Genomic DNA, 16,334 nt, shown 5'->3' on the forward strand with positions numbered 1-16,334 from the left:
TTTACTCAGGCCGCCATGGGTCCAGTACTAACATTATTCCACTGAAACCACATTGTCATACCATTAACATGAGCTGCCAGAAATTATGGATTTTCAGAGGCTTTGGGAAATCTGTGAGTAGGATTTATTATATGGGAAAACAGATTGCACAAAGAAACACCCCTCAGTGAGGCAAAATTTAAGATCTTAAAAGTTCTTACATCTGGGCTAGTGAATGCTTTTTGAGAATACAGATCTCTAGGCTTTGCTAATATGAAAACCTTCTTTGAGGGACAGTTTAGCTATGATAAGTATTTCATTATGGAAGAATATGTTTGTTTCATAAAGATTAGGTATTGATGAAAAAGAGTTTTTACTACAAGTACAGAATACATATTCATATTACTTAGACTGTAAACTGATGATGTTATTTTCCTTAGGTTAGATGTACAGTAAGGCTCCTGTAAAGCAGTAGAGAATACCTCAGCATCTTAATTCTTCTCTTTACTCTCTTCCAATTCTTCACTGAAATACTCTTGCATACCATCCTCCTATTTGCCATCATTCTTTTCTTCGTTACATATTTTCAGCTTGTACATCTTGCTGTAACTGAGTCAACTGGTTGCTAATATGTAGTTACTCACTAATTTGGCAGTGATGGACGCAGTTGCATTTTATAAGCTCCTGGAAAGCTGTGAGGTTTTGATGACCCAATCCTTCATCACAGGCCTACACTTCTTTTGGCATTAGTTTGCTAACATGAATTTGTCGGATAGGTTTCCAACTGGCAGAGTGAATTCACATTGCGAAGATCACCCTGAAATTTGTACTTGGTAGTCTGCATGTAGCATGTGCTGGAGTAGACAGTATTCGTGTGGTGAAAATAGTTTACTCATTTGGCACGAAAAGATACGATAATGCCATTCATCAGTAAAACATACAGATGGCAGTTGGATTGTCTCTGCAAGGGTTCATATTCTGTATTCTCTCTCTCAAGTAAAGTTGTCTTGTTTGGTTTTCATGATGATTCATCTGATGCTGCCTACTGGGGACAGAGAATACAGCCTAGCAGGCATTCCAGGACTTCTCTGACAGCCGAATTTGCACTTTCAGTAAAAGCTAACACATTTCCAAGTACATTCTTGCCTATTCTGACTTCCTTTCCTGAGATCTCTGTGACAGCTTTCATTCTGTGGTCATCTGGAAACATTTTATGCTTCTGTTTGAACATAAATCTCTTTTGAAAGAAGGATCATTCCGAAAACAGTTCTTCAACTCACCATATCTAGTCTCTTGCTTTGTGCATGTTCAGTATGTGATCAGGAATATCTGTTACAACTGACTGATGGACAGACTGACAAATTCTACCTAATTAGTGCTCACCGGATTTAGCCGGTCATCTTCAGGATTTCAAGCAACGTTTTACCAATGTAGGATCTTGATTTTCTAATTCTAAAACCTTAAGATTTGCATGAGTCAAAGAGAGTTTTTCAATAGTATTATGTCTCTCGCCAAGTTTAAAGGTATTTCAAGCCTGAAGTGAAAAAGTAACGTGATATAAACTGCAGAAAAATGAGCATGAGATAAAAAAGAGTGGATGTGCAAGAAAAAAATAACATTATGGAACACAAGCTGCAGTCTGGATGCTATCTTGGAAAAAAAAGCCTTTGAAAGACTATTACACATTTAAAAAGTCTACCAAACAATACAAATAAATTACTTATTTAAGATGGATTCACTTCAGAAGCAGTTTATTATCACCAGCACTACTTGACTAAATGGGACTAAAATTTAAAAAAAAAAAAAATCCACTTAAAAAGATTTTCTCCCAGTTAGTTCCAACTAGAGTTTTCCTCCATGTAACAAAAACAATAATGAACAAAATTATTTTAATACACTGCCATACAACAAATAGATAACATACCTGCCAACCACACCCCCACACTACATTGTTTGAATATCAGAGATACACAAACACAAGACATTTGCTGTGGTTAAGACAGAAATTGAGCCACAAAGATAGCATCCCACACACAGTACAGGAGATCTACAAGAAAGGCAGCAAGAAAATTCAATTCTTTCAAGCCTCTGTTTTAACCACATCATCCCCTTTAGGAATTCCCTGTAGTAAAGACATTTCTTTTGATACAGACTTTTTTTCTTTTCAAAAAAAGCTCTAACATAGGAGCACACACTGCTCCCTGATTTTTTGAAAGTGCTTTCAGATTTATGCTGGCCTAAATGTAAACAGAAGTTACTCTATAAGTTTTAGAAATACTTGGCTAGACACCAAACACTGCACTTACATAAGGCCATATAATCACCTGACACTTGTAGCTGCCTCACTGATTTTCCAAGAATTTTAATCCTCTTTTTCTGAAACTATCCCTTTAGTGAGAAAATATGTTTATTCTATTACTTATATGCTTGCTTTGGAGACAAACAGTTTCATTTATCAAACAGGAGAATAACATTTTCCACTCTCAAACATTAGAAATCAAGAGATTTCTTTGTACACCAAAGTACAAAGTGTGGCTCATCATACAAAAGAGCCCATTCCTCAATTGTGCAGTCCCAGCCTGTTTGTACACATTTAAAAGCCTTTCTACAGAATAATGAAGCTTCCCAAACAGACAGATCATCATGCCAGCAAGTAATGCACATAGCTGGTGCACAGCAACTACAAGACTGTGCAAAGAGCAGACCAGAGACAGCTGCTTGATGGTTGGAGGCAGAAGTAACCTGAACTTCCTATTATGGTTAAGTTTTGGTTTTATAAAATGTTTAAATATGTAACTAACCTATTCACTTTGCTCTGGTTCATATTTTATGTCAGATACAAAATGTAATGGGTCCAATCCCTGGCCCCATGAAGTCAATGGAAATTTTAACTACAAACTTCAGAGAAACCAAAAGCTGTCTCATTATTACTCAAAATGTTTCTTATTAGTGACTATACAACTGGAGCTATTCATCAACAATGATTTTGGTGTCTTGTTGCATGCGTAATTTACACTTACACCCTTTGTAATAATTAAAGGTCACTAAAGCAACAACAGAATGTATTAAGAAGTCTCTGAACCACAAATTGTGGGAAGCCAGAACAATACTCCAGGGAATTGCCACTTCACTTTGAAAAGGATTATTGCGTGCTTTTCTTACAACAACAGAGGAACAGATTGGTTCAGATTGGAAGGGACCACTGGAGGTCTTTGGTCCACCCTCTGCACAAAGGAAGGCGAACGACAGCAGGTTGTTCAGGCCACATCCACTCAGGTTTTTAATATTTTCATGGATGGAGACTCCACAAGCTCTCTGGGCAACCTGTTTCAGAGTTTGACCACCCTCACAGTAAAAAATATTCTTAAGTATTTCAGTTTGTTCCCATTGCCTCTTATCCTGTCACTTCTTTGCAGTGGTGTCACCTTGTAGTTGTATGTATATTGGGGGAATATTTGGAAATATCCACTGCTGCAAAACCACCAGCGTAACTCCACTTCAGCTGTACAAAAGATCACTCAAAACACCATTTACTGTCAATCACTAGTGTCACAGCAAACTTAAATTCTCACCATACTCCTACATAAGCACTTCCTACTATTACTCCTGCAAGCAGTTTTTTCCCTAAAACCCAGATCTATCTGATAACAATTCTATACTGTTTGAGGTTCCAGAAACCAGAAAGGGCTTTTCATACAAAAGGGGTGGAGGGTGGGTGAGGAAATGAGCTGTGCCTAGAAAGTCAGAGCAACTTCTTAGAAAACCAGCTTTACTTCTGTAGCAACATGATCCCTAAATTAGGAGGAAAAAGGAGGAGAGCATGAAATTAACGGCTGGGAAAAGCCACTGACGACTCTGCAGCAGCTCCTGTTCTGTGGTTTTCAACACTTTCCTCCCTTAACGTCAGCAAAGCAGCAAGAGGAAGGGGCTACCGGCTGTACAGAGCTGGCACAGATGGAACAGACAGTGACTGCTCCCAGCAGCCTAATACCTTTGGCATCTGCTTCCTTTGCCTACACCCAAAGACAGTCTTTAGTGGAAATTTCTCTAATGCAAACCCAACTGGTAGCTTGTGACTACACCAGGCATTTCATTGTTCTGGCACTTGCGCAGATGCAACGGCTGACGTTAAGAGGAGAGCAAAAGGAACAAAACAAAGCAAAATACAGACTCCTATTGCTACCTCATCCCATTCTGCTCTGACAACACAACTAGAGGCCTCCAAAGGACACAAGTCAGTACCTTAGAAGTAAGTACAACCGCAAGAATACTTTTCTGTGTGAACGTAAATGATGCTATACTCTCGCCTAAGGCCTGACATGCCCACAACCTCCAACAGGAAGGAAGCTTTGGTGACCCAGAACTCAGTGGCCTGCCGTGGGGATTATGCAGGTCAAGTATGGAAACTGTCCTGTAGTACTCATGAAATTTAAACTGATGACAAACCAAAAGGACTTAAAGTTGCAGCTCTTTATAAATTCTTGCCTAATTGAAACAGTTATGCATAATGGAATGAAAACAGTTAAAAAATGAGCCTGTTGTTCCCTGTTACTAAAATATATTCTTTTTGTTGTTTTCAATAACTACACTGTTCCACTGAAAGCTGAATCTCCTCAATATACAAATGCAGTTTTTAAAACCTTACTACCAAACTTATACTAAGTAATTACTTGAAAGGCTGGCAACAATCTTTATTTTTGTCTTTACCTTCACTTTCAGGAAAGCACAGTTCTTTTACATCCAAACATGTATCGCTTCTGGGGTGCATTATATATGACAGGGAGTAATCAGAAAATTGCTTAAAATCTTAGACCATCAGTTTCATGCAAGTGGAGCTGACTTCAGTTTCTTGCTTGAAAGATTTTTTGATGAATAATGCAATTGTTAACTGCCAATTTTCTAGTGAGAAAACTAAACATAACTTCAATCTATGATTATTTTGTTTTCTCCATCTCATCTGAAACATTGTTTCCAACTAGTTCATTAAACACCAAATGTATCTCCAACTCAGCACATGCACCAAGTTAAGCAAGAATTCAAACTTCCACTCCTTCTAAGGGCCAAGGCTGCAGGAAAACAACATCTGCCTGGAGATCTGTGAATTTTCTTCTGCATCATGAGAAGTACATTCTGGCCAGAGAATCTAGCTTATACAGCAGAACAGGCATATCAAGCCCCTCTAAAATTCCCATGTCGTACTGACCTAAAATGGAAAATGCTGAGTTGAATTTACATGACATAAACCATGTTAGGCCAGTTGTTAAAGAATAAATAAATAAAAAGAGGTCTGATTTTAGGGGTGCATGTTTGTGTGTCTGCATCTCAACTGAGTGGGCAAAAATAAAAAAAATAACTTTTGTTCTACATGGAAGAAAAAAAGAAATTGGACACCACTTTAAAAAAACCCAAACCCTTCCTAATTTCATTCTATCTACTACCTAACACCTTCCATGAATAACAATGCGATTTTTTACAAGTACCATGAATTTGCTTCACAATTACTTTTTAATTCCTCTTGAGCCTCTTTGAAGACTTTTTCGTCAGACCTGCTCCTCGCTCCAAGAGCCAAATAGTGGAACTACAGATAGTGTCTCTGCTGCAGGAGAAACAGCAGTGGCTGAGAAAATGTACGTTTTGGTAGGGTGGTGCTGGCAGTTTGGAATATGGGCTAAAGCAGGAATACAGGCATGCACAGCTAAGACTCACTAATGAAACTAAAACGCTGATTTCTTTGGAGGGAAGCTCATACACATTACAAACAGTTCCAAAGATTGTTTTCTTTCCTTTAACCTGTAATATGCAGTAGTGATCCTGACGAGAAGACCACAGTACATCAAGGAGCTGGTGACCCATGCAGCAGTTACCCTGAGGAGGTCCACCAGTGCTGTGCTGCACACCTAGTTTGGCCTTCAGGCCTGTGTTCTGCAGCACATGTCCGCTGGCTGCAGGATAAACTGAGGCAGCTCACTGCAACCCGCAGCTCCCACTCGGTACCAGTGATTCCACCACCTGCGTGTCCTTCCCTTTATCCAAAAGTGCAGCAAGGAGTTCTCATGTGAACATCCTTTCTGTTTGACAGCAGAAATGATGACTCGAGCTGTGTACTTGTAAGAAAAGCCTATGATAGCTCAAATAACCAAAAGGTTGTAAGCCTTTCTAAGATAGGACCTGCACAGCGTATCGCATGCTGATCACAGAGAAGACAAACTACTGAAATTTTGGGAAAAGCACACTGTACCACTTTGACAGACAGAAGTACAAACAGGGGCAAAAGTATTTTTGGGGTTTTTTTTTGTTGTTGTTGTTTTTGGGGTTTTTTTTTACATTTAATAGTACTTATTACTCTCTTCATTTAAAACTCAATTTTTGTTCAGAAAACACTAAGCCTTCCAGAAGCTAATGCAAACTGTTCTTTGCAATCTTTTAAAAAGGGTTGTAAATACTTTGTTCGCAGGTACATACATGTATTTTCATGTATATATTTTAATAGGATAATGACATGAGAATTGTAGGAATTAAGTATGCACTGGAAACAATAGTGGAATCTAAGCTAAAACCCCATATTCTGAAACCCAAAATTTTCAAAAAATCAACTGACTAGAATGTCTAAGCCAATTACATTGTACAAGTGCTTATTTAAAACCAAAAATCCATCACTTATTTCTTATGTAAATCACCTTAAAAATGATGATTTAAAAGCAAAACTTCTTAAAACAGTCATTCTGGGAGAAACTGTTATTTGCATTAATAATTGGTAAAAGCATTACGGCTTTCTATTGAGATCTACAGAAAGGTAGCCATTGTGTCAAAATGAAGCAGTACCAAGACCGAAGACTTGGTTCAGGTTCACTGGCGCATGTTATCATTCATATTCTTCAGTTTGGGGCAGGAAAGGAAGGATTAAAAGTTCCTTCAGATATCATTGTGCTCCCAAAACGCTGTGGACACAGGGAAATCTGAGCTATGGTACAATCTGAACACAACCTATATTTTGCTTTAGGTGACATCAGAAAGCAGGAAAGTAGCCACATCCATGACTTTCCAGCTTTACACCACCTGGAAAGAGGTGATTTCAGGGAGAAGCAGGTCCCACTAGTGTAAGTACAATCAATGAGATTTGCAGTATGTCTTTGGAAAACATAAACGCACTACCTTCCCTTTTGCTTCCACCTCCTTTCCAATAATTAGTTATTCTACCTAAATTTCCCTCTTCAAATACCTGATATTTTCTCTTACAATGTAAGCCTTTTTCAATGAAAAAGCCATCTGGATAAATTAGACTACAGGCTACTGCCTTCTTTGCTCACATGTCACCATTCTTCAGATGCAGGCTCTGATACACTGTAATCTATAAGCATATAGCTTATTCAGAAACCTTTCATTCTGATGCATTACTGTTTAACTTAACCGTAACAGTTTACTTAGCTACACTCTGCCTAACATATGAATCAGCCCTACAATCATATAACCTGCTTTTAAGCCTGGAATCAAATACTGGTCTAACTATTAATTTTGTTAATGATGTTGCAGAACTCAAGAATTCTGAGTCTGTTAGCCCCCAGACGTTAGTACTGTAAACATCAGAGTATTCCACTCACCATTTGTATCAAGGTAATCCAGGTACCAAAAAAAGAACCTCAGAGAGCAAATATTTTTTTTCAAATAAATGTTTACATATAATAAAAACATGCTGCACCTTCTATTTCTACAATTAACAATAAAATGTACATCTTGTCTACATAGTTAACTTTTTGGTTTAGATTTAAGGCCAGGAATTGGGGTGTTAAGGAGTACCAGCAGGAGGATGAAATACTACAGGAGTGATGAGACTTGACGCAGTGAGCCAAACATCAAATCTCCACAGCTGAGAGACCCAGGATGCACACCAAGTACTTTGTAACAAGAAGGCTCTGCAATGTGTCACAACAGAAAGCAATGACAACAGCTTGTCAAGTGTTCGGCTCTTCAGCGAGGGACAGGCATGCACTGGGTGTGGGTTGGGGCTCTCAGCTCATCTACCAAGACCAGCCCAGCAAAATGCAAACATGGAACACATCCAGCCTGCCAACTAACCGCTGAAAAGCAGCAGGATAAACTGTTCACTTAAAGCACTGTGACTTTTTTTTATTATTAGAGGTAGAAATACAAAGATAAATAGAATATATTATGTGATTTTAAAAATACTCCCATAGGCATGGGCTTACCACAGTCTTTCAGCTCTTGTGAAACCTTTCCTGGATAAGCAGGAGGTGAGGGACACAAATTATTTAAGAAGATCCCTAAACTTTAATGCTTACATACAGCATGACAAGGACAGAACACAGGACAGACAGAATCCATTTGGGATGGGCTACTTACCACAGAGCCACCTGTGAGAAAGTGTGATGACTGAAATGCTGAACCACTGCATGGACAAATTACGTCCAATGTATGCTGAAGGAAAAAAAAAAAAGTGCTATTCTGCTTTTTCTTAGGAATGGAAATGAAATTAAATGAGGTGTGCTTTTGCCTCTACATAGATCAATTGTGGACAACAGCCACATACTCATTTATCTTGATGTATAAATATGGTGAAGGAGAAAGACAGGTAGGAGAAAGACTGAAACACTAAATGTTCTTTATACAGTCATGCTGAAATGAAGAATCTGAGAGTGCTCACTTCTTTCCTGTACAATCCCGTGCTCTATTGAAAAAACTAATGGTTTCTAAATTCAATCCTGTCATCTGCTGTCTTTGGAAGAAGTAACATAAAGGTGTACATTTCTTGCACTATGCTTGTAGGAAAGGTTGAAAAGATGTGGCTGTGAAATCCCAGACTCTCGTGCTCAATGTGCTGTGTGATGCTGCTAATGATCAAGAAGCAAATACGATATAAGTAATAGTAAATAGGTACAAGCCGAAGTAGAAAGGGGATATTGAATAGTCAGAATAAACTGTAATGCTCATCTTGCTGCTAAGAGGTAAATTATTGCCAATTAGGTCATTTAATTAAATAAATGTTTTCTGCCACCTTGATTAAGTTTAAAGTAATCACTTTTTTTCCAGTTTAGATTTTCTTCACATAACATTACATTTAGTACAGAGTACTATTCACAGTCTTCGAAGAAAATTCATGTATTGCATGTTGGGAAGTAGTTGCCCAGTGCTCCAAAATCTCTGAAGGAAGGATGCTCATTAGATAAGGAAAAAGTAGCTACACATGCAAACTCTATGAATGGGAAATACCTAAGACAAGGAGCAGTCACTCCTCTGATCCTAACAAGTTAATCTAAGAAGACAAGTAAATCCAAATTTTGTAACTATATTAACTCCTTTTGAATTTTTAAAGAGTTGTAACATTATCATTAACTATCTGGAAACTCAGTGATTTATTTAGTACTAGCAGCACTGATGTACACCGTTCAGTTGTAGGCAAAGGTACTTGACAATCATGGTCAATAGTAGTATACACATCTCTGCCTGAAGTCCAGTCCAGTAGTAAAAAATATTTTTTTTTCCTCACCACTGTAAGTAGGCTGCAAAGTATTTTCTGATTTCTATGTGTTTCTTAAAATGTATTTTAATTGACTGAAACTCTGAATTTAATTCCACATTTATTATTGACTACCCAGAAAATAAAGGGTTTTGTTGTTGGTTTTTTTTCCCAAAAGGCTAGATATCAGCATAATAAGCTTTTTTCCTTCCTTTTCCCTTAGTTTAAGATTTGGGTTTACAATACAGGCATACTTTTAATGCAAATATGATGTAATGACTGTAATTCTTCTCCCCTTTTTTAATTGTGTAAGAACGAACAGCAATAATTATTAGACATTAAAAGAGAACTCTCCTATTTGGTAAAATATAGTCAAACCTAAATATAAGTCAATATAACTTATTTCAGAGGATGATCATAAGTAGATGCAAAACATCCAACCTGATGGCAAGGGATACATCAGAGAATATATATCAGGGAACATATTAGAAAATATTAGTGAATATATAAACAGATATCAAAACAAATTGTTCTTTAAATATCAAATTATAAGGCAGAACACATATCCCAATCATTTTCTTTTACTTTTGCTATACATTCTTTTAAAAATAACCAGCTTGTACTTTTTCTTTAATGTGAATCTATTAACACTGAGAAAAAAATATTTTAGTATATGCAACACAACTGTTAGCCAGCAACTTTCAGCTGAAGGAAAACATCTTATAAACTGAAAAAATGCTGACTTACTTGCTTTTTGCACAGTTTCTTAGTGAGCAATTTTTATTAAAAAAATCCTTCTTTAATGACAATCATTTTAGTACTATTTTAGCTATTATTCTGCTTTTTGTTCATTATTCAGTTAAAGTCTTGCACTAAAAGCTTTAACTTCGAGAACCAATAACTGATTATTCAAAGCTCTGTATCTCTTTAAATTTAGTATTTCCCACTATAAGTGCATTACTATTTGAATTACAACATATATTAACAGGAGCAAATATTTCACTGAATATTTAGCTATTTTATAAATCTGTTGATTATACGCGACTCTCCTACCGGGCAACAATGGCAGAAGAAAGGAGTCCAATCAGTCCAAGGATTCTTTTCCTAAAGAAAAGACAAATATGACTCATGTCACATCTGGAGCTAAATTACTTTTTTAAACTGGAGAAATATTAAATAAAACCTCCTTGATCACATTTTAAAGTTTGTCATCCTGCACATGTAGAAACATTCAGCTATCTTCTGGAATGTACAACCACATTGCATCATGTATGGGAAAAGAAAACGTACAGTGAACATGAAAACGGGGAAGTCAGTGACTCCACTTCTTGGTGTTTTCAGGATAGTCAATGTTATTTCCACAATTTCAAAGTGTAATTGTCAGATTTACCGAACCCCACTCATTAATGGCAGTTGATATTAATATCATCCAAACATATTCATATACATCCAAACATGCTAACATTAAGTGTGACAAATGTGAAGCATTTCAGAAGGGGATACATTCATTTCTGGTACAAGCAAAGGAATCAGTTAACTGGACACTTAAAATTACATGATTGCAAACTGTTTTTTAAGTTTTCTGTTTCTCCTTTCCCGACAAAGAATCTAGAACACCACATGAAATACCTGCGTACACTATACAGTATGTATGATGAAGTTTGGTACTGTCCTGAGGCATCACAGCTGTCTAACGCTAGTCTGCAAGAAATGCAGCAGTGTTATCGCAACTCCTTAGAAACTTAACTCAGGCCAAGACACAGACACTTCAGTGTGCTCACAATTCGTAGCCTGGAGTCTTCACTTAACTGTAGGATCCAATTACCATTCTGTTAAAAAAAATGGAGCAGGGCTTGCTGTATTCTGTTACATCACAGCCAGGACAACAGGAGGAAGTGAGAAAACAAACACCTCCCATATAGCAACCTATTGTTGCTGTGTATCCCCATTAAACAAAAACGATTCAAGTCAATATATGGCAGAAAAGTGATCCTACCCAACAAGAGACAGGTATATGGAAAAGAAAGATGACTTAGCTCTACACAAATTTTGCCCAATCTAAAGTTGTGCCACTGTGAAGCAAAGAATTCTGTAGAAATAGAAACTGTGTGAGATTGATCCCAAGGAACAGGGCATTTAGCAGGGAGTGACACATCCTCATCTCTAATTCATGCTCCCAAGACAATTTAAATTCATGCAGTCACTCTTTAAGATCGATTACTTGGAGGTAGGAGATGGGTTTGAACACTCTCAGACAGAACCAAACTGAATCTTCCAACTCTTGTATCGGTAATCTAACAGGTTATTAAAAAAAAGGTTATTCAATCTCCCCATCCTTGATGTTTAAAGCAAGCAGCTACACCAAACTAAGCAGCTCGGCATATGAACATGTGCTTGGTGTAGCCTGAGAATATTGACAAAATAGAGCCCCTTGGACACTGAAGCCGAGGATTGTAAAGAGCTGAATGGGAAACAGGCACTAAACTGCTCCAGCTGCTGCACACTGAATGTGCACAGAAGTAAAATCCTAGACACTCTGGAGATATAAATTAAAATCAAAGAAGAGCCTTCTGATTTTAGGCATCTCCTGGGTTAGACAGCAGCTGTGTGAGATTTCTCAGATCGCATTTTTGGACTTAGGCACCTGAATTCTCCCTAAATCCTGCTTTAGGTACTTAAGTCCTTTATTGGATCTAGCCAATAAACTCTCTCTCTCTGTCTTTACCTGGTTAAGTATTTTAGATCCTATTATGTTTTGCCTCCCTTTTTATTTTTAATGAGATCCTTATCTTTCTAACATGTAGTTAACTGTTTATCCTATGTGTAGTTGGGTTTTTTTAATACTCACTAGTGCATACATAATTACTAAGTATAATTAAATAATTTACTAAAGGCCTTATTTCAGAAGTACTGAAAACCCACAGCTCCAATTTTCTCAAAGGGAATTAAGATCCCTTGGAAAACCCACACTGTACAGAAACATACAGCAATGGCAGAGATCCTGGTAGCAGTCTAGCCCTGTTCAGCTCATTTTGAGACCAAGCTGCAAATGCAGCTTTGTGGACTCTCATACCTAAAAAAACTTACTCAAAACCAACTTTTGCCCAACACTGTGTTGCACAAACAAAGGTTAGCATTTGTTTTACTGCAGTGATGCTGAGCATTTTTTCCATTTAAAAGTCTGCCTGCTGGAACTATCTCACTAAAGCCCCAAAAGTCTACTAAGCAACAAAGAACAAACTGAAACAAAACAAAACCACATTGGTTCTGAGGATTCATTACTTCTTAGCCAGGGCTGAAGTGACTTCAAAAGCTATACCACTCAAGAACTGCTTTTTTTAATATGGTTTGAGATTTTCTTTTTTACATTTAAAAATGGCTTTTCTAGAAGAAAAGGTGTTAGTAGTTTCCTGGTAGAACAATTAGTTCTCAGGAACATTGTGATTTTTTTTTTTTTAAAGAGTATGACTGTTATTTGCCTAATCTAATCTTTCTCCAATTAATTTTATTTTGCCTTTGCTACACATATCTTGGCAAAAAGTTACAACAGCTGGATAGCTAGCTACCTTTAAAGAAATAGAGGGAAAACAGCCAGAAAGCCATTACCACGTTTCTCTTAGAATGTAACTACTTTCTTTGGGTTAACTACTTTTTCTTGGGATATATGCCAAGAGATACTGTAAAAGTCGGGCTCAGCTCCAGACTTCCAGTAGGCAGGTATTAATTTTTAGGTCCACTGCCTGTCACTGCCTGTTCCCTTAGCCTGGGTTGGTGGTGTTTCATTTTGTTTCTGTCAATTTCTGAAGAACTTCAATCATAATAGTTGTCTATAATCCACATAAAACAGGATCAAAACCAATTTAAAACACTTAATCATCTCATGTTTAATCAGGTTGCACTCACTATTTGTACAAGGAATTGCTTATAGAAACATCCAATCAATGACTTAAAAAGCATAAGGAATGTACTTCTACCTCACTGTACGGAAGGCATAGTACTTTGTAGGTACCCTCTGAACAAGGACAACCAAGCCTTATATAAGCAGTTGTAAAATACTGTTCTATGGTAGGAAGGGGAAGAACAATTCCTGAAATCTGAACTCCGCAATGGCATGGTTTTGTAGGGGTTTTTTAGGGTTGTTTGCTTTTTTTTTTTTTTTTGAAGTATCACTTATCAGACCCTACAAGAGAAAAAAACAAATAGATTTTTGTGTGTGCGCTATTTTTAATGGAGTGGTGGTGGAGCTGTGTGTGTTATCTAATCTAGCAAAAAGTTGCATGTCTTTTTTTTTCCTCTCTTACATAACTATCACATCTTGATGGTAACACAGTGAAAGATTAGAAAATCGGAGGGTTTTTTTTATTTAGTTAAATATGCCAAAAGTGAAATAATTCACCAAAACCCAAACTTGAAGAATCAACTGTAGCACAAAGGTGTAAGAATGAACACATTGGGTAATACTAAGGTCCAACTAGGCCCAGTACCCTGTTTCCAACAGTGATCAAAATGAACGTCTAGAGAATAAGGATGAGGTGAATATACAGTCAGATTTCTCCCCAAATAATCTCCCAGATTCCAGAGATATGTTTTTCAGGGATTTTCTGACACAAAAGTGATTATTTTTATGTAATGGATTCTTTTCTATGAACTTCTCTACACTCTTCTTGAACCCAGCCATAGTATGCCAGGCTCCAAAATTACTTGATATCCAGAGGATTCCCTGTATTCTTGCAGCATACTGTTGGCATGGATTTAAGAACAAATTTGAAGTCTGTATCTTTAATCTAATGAATTTCAACAACTTTCAACAACACAGAACACACTTAAGCAAAAATCAATCTTCTGTCTATCTGAACCTAGACAATTTTTTTTTTTTCATGCATGGAAGCCCTGAGTTTCCAAGAGAGACCTAAGATAATACAAGCAACTGAATTTAGAGAACAGCATGTATCGCAAACATTAGCAGGCAGTGAGGGGTTACAGCAACATAAGTACTGCCAGCAGAAAGAGCCAGCTCTGAAGAAAAGTCCTAACTAAAGACAGATTTCTAAAACTGGAGGAAGCAGTGTCAAATGACAGGCTCCCTATCTCATCTATGCATCCATCCTACCCCAACTCCCATCCTTCACTGGTTTTGTTTTGAAGTGAAGGATGATGGGGAAAACCTCAACTCTTCTGTTGCAAGACCCCACAAGTATTTTGTTCCTGTACATTGGGAATTATGAAAAATAGCTGATTCTAGCTGACAATACTGCTTGAATCATCAGTATGAATGCTAACATATGAACTTTTATGAGAATCATTAGAAATAGCAATGGTGAAAAGAGGTTTTCACTTCTACTTTGTTTTAATTGATCCTGCAGAGGACAACCTTACTATTTAACTCCAGCTTTTTAAGGAAGTTCTACAACCCCCGGAACTTTGTCCTGGATTATTTTTCCCTTCAATTTCCATAGGTAATCTCATCTGAAATGCAAAATAAACTACTGTTCTCTTTAATAATAGCCCACGGTGGTACTTTCAGTTTTACTGCTGTCCAAATTCTGTGCTTATCCCCCTGACACTTTGTGAAGGCTCAGCTCACACTTGCCATGTCTAAACCAGAATCCATACTCCATTCAAACCATTCATAATTCAAAGCATTTTACCTCATCCCACCACTATTCAAGTTCACACTGCAGGCATCTCTTACTTTCATCTTTCCTCAGACTGTCACTTCCTAAGTCATTTTTAATGAATAAAAGACTATCTTTCCTATCTCTTCATATTTAAAATATACCCATGTTCTCCCTCATATTTCAATACCATAACATTTTGTTTTCTTTAACTTTAGGAACTTGAAAGACACTGTAAAGGCAAAGGATGTGTTTTAGAGTGGATGAGTTCAGACAAAGCATCTGGATGTAAATCCAGATGTGTCTAGTTATTTCTACTCACAACATCTCTGCCTATAGCCCTCTTAACAGTATCTTCAGTATCATCCTCCAACCTGTCATACGTGAAATACAGCTGAAGACAAATATAGCTTTGTTCCTTTCATAAAGCCATAAATTAATTCTCCCAATTCGTAAGTCTTGCCTGGAAGGTTTTAGAGGAACTGTTCTATTTATCTGAGACTTCTGGATTTATGACAGCCTTCCAACTTAAAAAAGGTACCATAGCAACTGTAAATACATAGCACTTATGCAACAGACTTTAAGCTTTCACTAGAGGCAGACATACATCCGGAAACCCTAAACACTTCCCCATGAAAATGCACTGTGACTACTCCTTCACTTAGGTAGAGTAGATCAGGTACTTCCCCACTCGACTTACTATTTTACACTCAGGGAAAACAAAGTTTACTGCACCAACTGGCTGTTCTGGCATAGCCCATGCACAGCAGGTCTAAACAGTGAAAGCACCGGCCCCATCCTATGGGCATGTTGCACGAAGTGCTGGAAACGTTCGAGAAAAGAGGGAGAAAGACATAAACCCTAAGGACAAAGAGCTTTTTCTTAACCTTGTAACTTTTATCGTGTTCTCCATTAAAAAAAACTAAGGCAGAAGGAAAACGGGCCAGCCCAAGGGGCCGGAGACGAGCGTGAGCACCAGCCGCCGGGAGGGCGGCCGTGCGCGGGCTGCCCGGCAGGCACCCACCAGGCGAAGCCTTCGGGGGCCCCCCGCGCCGCTCGGACACCGGCTAGAGACCCCTCTCCCCGCCCCGGCTGCTCTATCCCTTCGCGCCGGGCCGCTTCCCCCCACCTCCTACCCGCCACCCAACGGCGCTGCTACCGCCCGACCCCCGCGGCCGCTCCCAGGAGCCAACCCGGAGCCCGCGGGCTCGTCCCTTCTCCCCCGCCAAGCTCCCACTCTTCCCGCCCCCGGCCCCGCTAAGGCGCTC

At 38.2% G+C, this 16,334-nt stretch overlaps 1 protein-coding gene across 1 annotated transcript in view; it reads right to left on the reverse strand.

Annotated features, from left to right (window-relative positions):
• Positions 1 to 10,555, reverse strand: part of TRMT9B (tRNA methyltransferase 9B (putative)) — a 123,453-nt gene extending 112,898 nt beyond the window's left edge. Inside the window, exon 1 of the mRNA XM_075752101.1 lies at positions 10,505 to 10,555. The gene's annotated coding sequence lies outside the window, so the exon portion shown is untranslated. The remainder of the gene's footprint in view (positions 1 to 10,504) is intronic.
• Between the last annotated feature and the right edge of the window lie 5,779 nt (positions 10,556 to 16,334).

The sequence above is a fragment of the Balearica regulorum genome, chromosome 4 (genome assembly GCF_011004875.1).
Source record: "Balearica regulorum gibbericeps isolate bBalReg1 chromosome 4, bBalReg1.pri, whole genome shotgun sequence".
NCBI lineage: Eukaryota > Metazoa > Chordata > Aves > Gruiformes > Gruidae > Balearica > Balearica regulorum.